We start from the raw sequence: 8,989 nt of genomic DNA, 5'->3' as shown, positions 1-8,989 counted from the left end.
CAACAACAATCTAATAACCATAATACAATTATAAAAGTTGTTGCTGTTGTTAACAACAATAATTTATTTAATGAATAGGTTTATTTTTTAGCATTTGTCATTTATCTTATGGTTATTCGATTTTGTGATATCTACATTATTATTAATAATAATAATAATAATAATAATAATAATAATAATAATATAATAATAATAATGTAATACAGTATAATAATAATAATAAAAAAAATATTAAAATATATGTATTATTGTTGTTGTTAATAACAAAAAGAAAGTATTTAATTAATACATTTATTTTTAACGTTTGTCATTAATCTTATGGTTATTTTATTTTGTGATACCTACATTATTATTATTATTATTATTAGTAGTAGTAGTAGTAGTAGTAGTAGTAGTAGTAGTACATATATTATAAAAATATAATATTAATAATAATGTTAGTATTGCTTAAAATCTAAAAGTCATAATTATTGTAATTATAGAATAGATTAAAAACATTTAAAAAGGTGTTGATTTAATACAGTAGAATAATAATAATAATAATAATAATAGTTATTGTTATTAGTATTGTTATTAAAGATAATCATCATCATCCTCCTAACACTGTAATGAATTGATAGCAGAAATCCAAAGTAGTACACAGCTCCAGTGACAGCATTTTGAAGCAACCTTATAATGGCTTATATTCATAAATCCAGCACTGCATGCACATAAATGTTTACTCTAATCCATATTCTCCTTTCAATCTGCACTTTAGAATACATAAACAGGCAGTGGTTTAATATACATTTCTGTAGGTAGAGTCTTTTCAGTAATGAAGTTTGTGAACAATTAATGCTACGCACAGATAAAGGACAACAAAAGCATGGTGGGTTATCTCGCTCTTCCGTATGGCTCAGAGTGAATGTTAATGCCAGATGCCGAGTGAGCCGGCGTGAGCGATCCCACCGGTGACCACCTGAACCATGTGTGGACGCTGCTTTGTCAGAAAAATCTCTTTCAAGTGTGCAATTGTGATGATTTGGCAGGGCAGGACAACTCTGGAGTGTGTCGGGTACAGTCATAAGAGGTCCCGGCCAATATGCAGCTGTCAGCTGTTTGAAAGCTCACCTTCATTTCCTTTTACAAAGCAGCACAGGCCATATACTGAGCCCAGACAATGTTACATCCACAGAGAATCATTCTGAAAATGGGAACAGCCACAAACCTCACCTTGACCACTGCTGAGACAATCACTAAACAGAATGAGAAATCAGGAGAGAGAGCGCAAAAACAGGATGACCAAGAGAGTAAACCAGTACTGTTTAAGCATCACGGTGAATTTGCTCAAAAGGCTGTTTCATTAGTATTCATAGACATGTTCCAGGCGCCCTCCGCAACAGTTGTAGGTTTGCATTTACATTTAAAAACACTCGCACAAAAGACAAGGACGGCACAAGTCTAGTGCTCTTGTCTAGAGCAAATGATCTTGGGCGCATAATTAATCGCATTTACATGAGCGCAAAAGAACGAGTGTTAAAAGAACTCATCGCGGTTGTTTAGATGCTTATCTACTAAAATTGTTGCTGTTGAAACCACAACCAACACAGTGTGGATTCTATCTGTTAGTGCAGGTTCTTTGCACTATGCCCACTGTTTGTTTGCACAGACATGATACATAGCATGATATATGCTATATATAAACACTACTGTTCATTAGTCTGGCATTTTTTTAATGTTTAATGTTTTGAAAGATTTCACCAAGGCTGCACTGATATGATCAAAATACAGTAAAACAGTAATATTGTGAAATATTATTACAATTAAAAAAGGTTTTCTGTGTGATTATATTTTAAATTGTAATTTATTCCTGTGATAGCAAAGCTGAATTTTCAGCATCATTACTCGTCTTTAATTTGTTTTAAAAAATACTGACCTTTTAACTTTTGAATCGTAGTGTGTATATGTCTATACACTTTCTATTTACTATGCACTAATTCCATAAAAGCTATCCTTCTCTTTATTTCTTACTTTTAGCTCTATTCTAACCTGTACAATTCTGAACAATTTTGATACTCCGTATTACAGGACTTCGTATGCTACAACCTCCTTAAAATAAATCACTTGTTGTATTCCTCATTTGTAAGTTGCTTTGTATAAAAACGTCTGCTAAATGAAAAAATGCAAATGCAAATGTAAATGCAAATAATATTTTTTCATTATTGCATTTTTTTAACTCGCCAAACAGGTGTGTAATAGTGCACACAAAGCAGACACAAATGAAGTCAGTGTTTCACGTCAAACAAGTCGAGCTCCAGCTAAGGATCAAGTGTCTAGTCACAGGTCAGAAAAGACCTGAATTGATTCAAGAATAAGTCTTCATTAGGTAAAATTAGATTCCACAAAAGGAGGAAAATCTCCAGACCTTGCCAAGCCATTTCACATTGAGTCAAAGTCAAGCCACTACTTGGTATCTGGCATAGACCAAGGCTGCAGTTCCCAAAAGTGTTGTAAACCTAAGCAGATCATAGAAACCATTGGTGCCAGCAGTTCCTACCATCTACTTAGGCTTACGATGCTTTTGGGAAACACAGCCTAGATTCTGATGAGTGTGTCTAAACGGCAAAACATATTAAGACAGAATTTTTTCACATTTTAAATCTGAAATCTGCTCACCTGGTCTACACATCTCCTAGTTAGTATTCATTTTGTCTCTTATGTTAGGTAAGATAGCAGCAGTGATGTCAAATCAGCACTGAGAACTCAGTGTGGTATGGTTAGTAAAAACATGAGAAATCCCACATGCAAATTATGGAGGAAGTACACTAGTCTAACCGTTGGTATGTGAGTGTTAACAGCTTATTATATCTTTTTTTTTTATTATATGTTGACATGCAGTTTAATTTCGTTATGAAGTGTATGGGAAGCAAAATGCTTTAAAAGGGAAAGTTGTGCTACTCAACTAAATAAAACAGCACAGTCGGTTATATTTTTCAGGGTTTCTGTAGGTTTTATGATAGTAAATGTAAGACTTTATGACCAAGAAAAGAACATTTAACGATCAAACTGAACGGAACAATGCGTCAATAAGTTCTCTAAATGTTCATGTCTAGACAGAGAGCAGACAATGAGCAACACTTTAAAGTTCGAAAAACACAACTTCTAATATACTTTACTTTTTAATTGATTTGAAAAGAAACAGCTTAACTCGAATATGGTTATAATTTTTTACAGTACCTTCTGATCACACTGCACAAAAGTGATGTTTTTCCTCAGTATTTTTTGTCTTGTTTTCCAGTGCAAATATCTAAACTATAGATTTACTTGAGATGCAAAACGACACCATATCAGAAGTCTTGTTTTCTGAGAAACTGATCAAAATGTTTGATTAAAATAAAAATTTCAAGCAAAAGTAGCTTGATTTGACATCACGACGCATCTAGAGCGATGCCTTTTTCACCTCTTAATAATTCACTTCTGCCGATGGCTCTCAATTATTTATGAACGTTTATAATTCATCTTCCACCTTCACTTCCATAAGGTGAAAAACAAAAGAGGAGTTGATGTAAAGATCAATGATGCCCGTAAACATCACATCACCATCAGTCCCCAGGTACACAGCTGTATGAGACTGTATGTGCAGGTATGTTACAACAGCATAAACATCTGAAAATGTTTAGCAGTGACTATTTGAGGCATTTTAACCTAAATGATAAAATACAGCTCACAGCAAAGCAACAGATTGGCAGAATTTCAATTTGTTAAGGAATCCAAGGTTTCATTTTTCATGCATTCCCACAGGCAGGAATGTGAACCGTGTGAGGGATACAGTCGGGCTCTTCTTCAAATCTTTGGCTGATCAAAAACACTGGTAACTGCCATTAGTGCAACTCGTGTGCTTTTCTGTCTCTCACTGAACACAGAAGTGAAATGCTTCATACATGATGCTTCAAACCCTGTTGCAACGCAATACTTAAAGGGGTCATATGATGTTGCTAAAAAGAACATTATTTTGTGTATTTGGTGAAATGAAATGTGTTTATGCGGTTTAAGGTCCAAAAAACACATTATTTTCCACATACTGTACATTATTGTTTCTCCTCTATGCCCCGCCTTTCTGAAACGCGTCGATTTTTACAAAGCTCATCTCTATTCTACCAGGATCAGGAAACAGTCCTCCATAAAATGTGCTGCACACATCTGAATATTTGGTTTGAACCTAATTTGTTCTGGAACAATGTTGTAAATACAACTTAACCACTGATTTCTAGTCGTGTCCTCTTTTGGAAGGCCAAACAAAGTAGTTTCGCTTTCACAACGAAACACAGCGTCACATACAGCGGACTTGAGTGAGTGGCGGCGGGCTTGAGAACGGCACGGCCGGCGGGCTTGCAGCAACCACATGATTTGAGTCTTTAATCTTTGCAACTTTACAGATCTTCTTTATGCACCAAGAGCTTGTAACACTTTAAAGAGAAAGGAAAAATTTAAATCGCATCATATGATGATCATATATTAAATACAGGTTTCTATAGACATCCCTTTAAATACCTACTAACCAACCATAGCCAGAATGTGGCAATTTGCCATTGTTATTAATAGAATAATGGAGCATGGCCAGGCAATCATACCTGCAACCTAAAGACCCTGATGTAATTCCAGTGAAGTCGAAGAGCGGACTGGTGCACCATAATTTTAAACAAAATCTGGCCAAAATGAAGTTCGTTTGGAGTTTGTTTTGGTAGTTCGAGGCAGCTCACCAAAGCAAAGAACCCAGAAAAGTTTGCGCCCCCTGGTAAATGAATAGGATGGGAAGTCGATACTAAAATTAAGGGTGCTTTCACACTAGCACTGTGATTGTCACTGTGTGACACACGTTCGATTGACGTCAGAGTTCGGTTCATTTGGATGATTGTGAACGCTGTCTCCCAAACTCGGGTGCGCACCCGCGAACCGTACCCGAGTCCGCTTAAAAAGGGTGGTCTGGGGTACGGTTCATGTGAACTCCGGTGCGGTTCGTTGCTGATGTGATCGCAATCGCACCAAATCGCAGAAATAAACCGCTATTAATGAAGTATTATTTGATAAAAATGACGAGCGTGACTGACGCGCTGCAAACAGACAGCTGTATATCTCAATTCTGTTCACCTTCAGCGTTCTTTAGAGCATTTGCAGTACATTCGTAAGACAGACGTAAGTGCCGTTATGTACCGAAGCTTTGTAAACAAAACGAACGGGTCAAAAATGTAAATAAATATAATATAAATATAATCAATATAAAAGTGCAGAGAGCAATGTTATGCATTTGCCGCCTTCTCCAGCGCCGTCGTTACTAAGCAACAGGGTAAACAGCTGCAGGCTTGATGACGCAAATGAACCGTGGCTCGGACCCAAATAAAATAATATGAATCCAGTCCAGCGGGGGCAGGGGGAGGGGGAGCAATCGAACTCGGGTTCAGACCAGGCAAGCCAACCAAGTGTGAAAGCACCCTAAAACGTCTTTCAATATTAGAAGACCTGAAATCAAATGTTGTTTTGGACTCCATTGACTTTCAAAAACAGTTGAAACAGTCTTCACAATATCTGGTTTGAAACTAAATAATGATGAGTGAAAAATTACAGATTTTTGTCACTTTTGGGTGAATTACAAATTACATACTGCCCCTATAAGTTGCAAATTGACTATTCATGAGAGTATTAATGCTACTAAGTCAGAAGTCAGTGCTATGACTATATGTGACTACATAAACCGTGTGACCATTTGAGGACTTTAAAATGTATTTACTCTGTGTTCTGTCCTTTGACAGGCAAGCAGCTGGTGCAAGCACATTACAAGAAACAGCAAGGCCACACAACAACGTTCCAACTGGTAAAGCAATAAACCCTGACCGGCTCCCATCCTACCTCTGGTTGACAGTGTGATCCTCCCAGAATCTCATCAAAAGTGGCTCTGCTCGCCTGAGCTCGGGATCTGCAGGTGAGTCTTCCAAGACGCTGCAGGCATTCCTGCGAAACAAATCAGAGCACATCGATTAACAAAGCAATAACAGGAGCAAGCAGGGGAGAGTATAAGGGACACACTGGTGGGTTTCAGACAGATTACCACCCAGGTTTTCTGCAGAAAAACAGGCCTTGCTTAGATTCATTCAATTCAAGTAGCTGGACGGTAGGGCTGTGCAAAAAATCGAATGCGATTTTCATGCGCATCTCGTCAGTAAAGCCGCTTCTGGTGATTAGTAGTAAATCTCCAGCACGTGCTTTCAGATGGAGCGGCATTTACTACACAGAGCCGTAGATCACTGACAAGCTACTCAAAATCGCAAGCGATTCATTGCTGGTTTTGAATGCGATTTTGTGTAGCTTGTCGGTGAACTACGGCTCTGTGTAGTAAATGACGCATTCAAGTTTTTGCCCAGCCCTACTGGACGGATTTAGAGTGTATTAAATCGGGACATTTCTGTATATACCTCAGTTTTGAAATGACAGATCGCTATGTTTCTGGTACAGCCGGGGATAACACCATTTAAAATTCCTTTTTTATTAAGCAGTAGTTTACTGACTAAACAATGGCTCTGTCAATACTGCTGCAACACACTACTTGCACTGCAGTTTATGGGGGAAAATATTTAAAGCGCTTCCACTTTTGGATGCAAAACAGTTTAGAAAAATGTATACTTTAGTCAGAATTACTGCACTCTTATTCTATTGTGCTCCGACTATTTAAATTTTAATAGAGACTCATTGGTGCCAGGACGAGCCTTTATGCCAAATGGAAATACTTGCTGACTTCCTAACATTTACTGATAAGCTTACAAGCCTAAGATGTAATTTATGCGCTGAAGAAAACTGGTCTTAAATGTATTAAACAACACAGGCAGAAGGGCAAGTCACTTTAAACTTCACAGTTTATGGGTTCATTTGAAGCACTTAATATAAAGCACGTCTCATGTTCAGGACAACTTGGATTGTGCACTTTACCCTAAGCAGCTCAACTCAGTTTCCTTCGTTCTTTTTCAGATACGTTAGCAACATCAAGTTATCTTTCATATTATAATGACATATTATTCTGCTCTGCAGACTAGGGCTGTGCAATAGCCTACGTATGATATATTTTTTCATTAATATTGTGATTTTGATTTGAATCACGATTTCAACACAATATTTCCTTACACTTTTTACATTCAGCAATGCATTTCATTGTTTATGAATTTGAAATGTTCTTTTTTTTTTAAAGGAAACCAATTATCAAAAAGCTGTAACAACATGTCACTAGAACAGAAGTAAGATCAAATAAAGTAAAAATGTCAAATCATGTCTCTAGAACAGACAAAACGTGGTGTCTGTTATTTCCTTATGCCTTTTTTGAGCTTCTTTAGTATGGTGTGCACTGCAGATGTTAACGTGGCTTAATATCCTAAAACAAAAACCACTCAACCAATATCACAGATAATATTGTATATGATTTTAAAAGATTATCATAAATCATAAATCTACTTCTAAGATAACAGCACCGTAATCCAAATGGAAAGACAATATTTCTATGCTTTTCTCCCCCATAGAAAACTGTTATAAAGTAAAAACTTGACATAACTTAAAAATTATATAAGGTCAAATTCGGTACACACCTTATTAATAAAACATAGGCTACTAAAAGATGAACTCAGAAGAAGCACATAATGTGCAAAGTTTCACATTAAACGGTTTCCTCCGATTGATACCTGTTTTAAAGAAAATGCTAAAAAAATAAAAAAAACTCATTGCACACTAAGGGGGTGGTGTAGAAATCATGCTTTCTGTAGGTTCACATTGCAATTTTATTACGATTTGGAATCATCATCAGACGTTCCACATGTAGTTAAAACTAGAGGTGTTGATATTAGATTGCGAATGGCTGTTAAATAGTCTTTTTCGTTTATGTTTCGTTACCATGTAGGCCTGCTGCACTGCTTGATAACTTAAAACGAACATAAAACAGAATCATGATCAGATCTTGGATCACGATCCTGCCTAAAGAAAAATATAATACAATATTTTTGCCATATCATTAAAACAACACAGCATTTATTCAGTTTGCATGCATTCAGTCGTTCAGTCCCTTGCCAAACCAAGAGACCCGTACCAAAAATTTCTGACGTTCATGTTGTTTCAAACCTGTATGACTTCCTATTTTCTGTGGAACATAAGGATTTTTGTTTCAGTGTGTGTTTTTTTTTGTCCATACAATGGAAGATTTATATACAAAATATATTTTTCTATGTTGCACAGAAGAAAATAAGTCATAACAGGTTTGGAGCCGCATGAGGGTGAGTAAATGATGACAACTACCCCTTTAAATAATCATGCCACTCCATAAGAAGATTAACTAACTAACTAAATAACAGCATGGGTGAGTCACTGCTGTTCACTGCCTGGCTGAAGCTGCAGAGTGCATTAAGAGATCATTTAGAGTATCTAAATCCAGTTACTGCCCTCAAAAAGCAAGTCAGTGTGCTTCGAGATATATTATATGAATAATTCAAGCAGAATTTGCCCTGTTTTGATGCTCCACGGCTCCGGCAACCACAGGTCAATTTATCCGGTTCCTACCAGAGCAGTCAGGGAACTCGCAGCCTGCAAAAACTCTTGAAATTGAGCTTTCATGCATGAGCTACAGTACGCATTGTAGCCCCTGACGGGAGAAAACGAGAACAAGGAGCTCTCACAAATGGAGTAAACTTCACATCAATATTAGTGCTGAGACATGCGCTTTTATCTCGAAAAAGATACATTATCTTAGCAAGGCCACGTTACAGCAGCGGGAGGGGGAAAGTGCTGAATCCGAGCAGTTGGATTGGAGCCACCAAGGGATTGGCAATGACACAGTGGCAGCTCTGGATTCCTGCCAACCAGTTCCTCCAAAAAAAAATGAAAAAAAAAAATGGAAAAAGTCGTATCTTGCAGTCTGTCATCCAGGCAAAGAGGCAAGAGAACCAACATGCTTTTCCAGCTACGTTCCAAAAGGGTTAACATA

The 8,989-nt window shown here is 37.0% G+C and overlaps 1 protein-coding gene across 2 annotated transcripts in view; it reads right to left on the bottom strand.

Annotated features, from left to right (window-relative positions):
- The window catches only part of ndst1b (N-deacetylase/N-sulfotransferase (heparan glucosaminyl) 1b), a 125,548-nt gene that overhangs the window by 65,376 nt on the left and 51,183 nt on the right, over positions 1 to 8,989 (bottom strand). For both annotated transcript variants that reach the window (XM_016487114.1, XM_016487115.1), the window contains exon 2: positions 5,884 to 5,985. The gene's annotated coding sequence lies outside the window, so the exon portion shown is untranslated. The remainder of the gene's footprint in view (positions 1 to 5,883; positions 5,986 to 8,989) is intronic.

The sequence above is a fragment of the Sinocyclocheilus anshuiensis genome, unplaced genomic scaffold (genome assembly GCF_001515605.1).
Source record: "Sinocyclocheilus anshuiensis isolate Anshui unplaced genomic scaffold, SAMN03320099.WGS_v1.1 scaffold966, whole genome shotgun sequence".
NCBI classification, from domain to species: domain Eukaryota; kingdom Metazoa; phylum Chordata; class Actinopteri; order Cypriniformes; family Cyprinidae; genus Sinocyclocheilus; species Sinocyclocheilus anshuiensis.
Note: the sequence above shows the minus strand (reverse complement) of the source record. Positions and strands in the feature narration are given on the sequence as shown.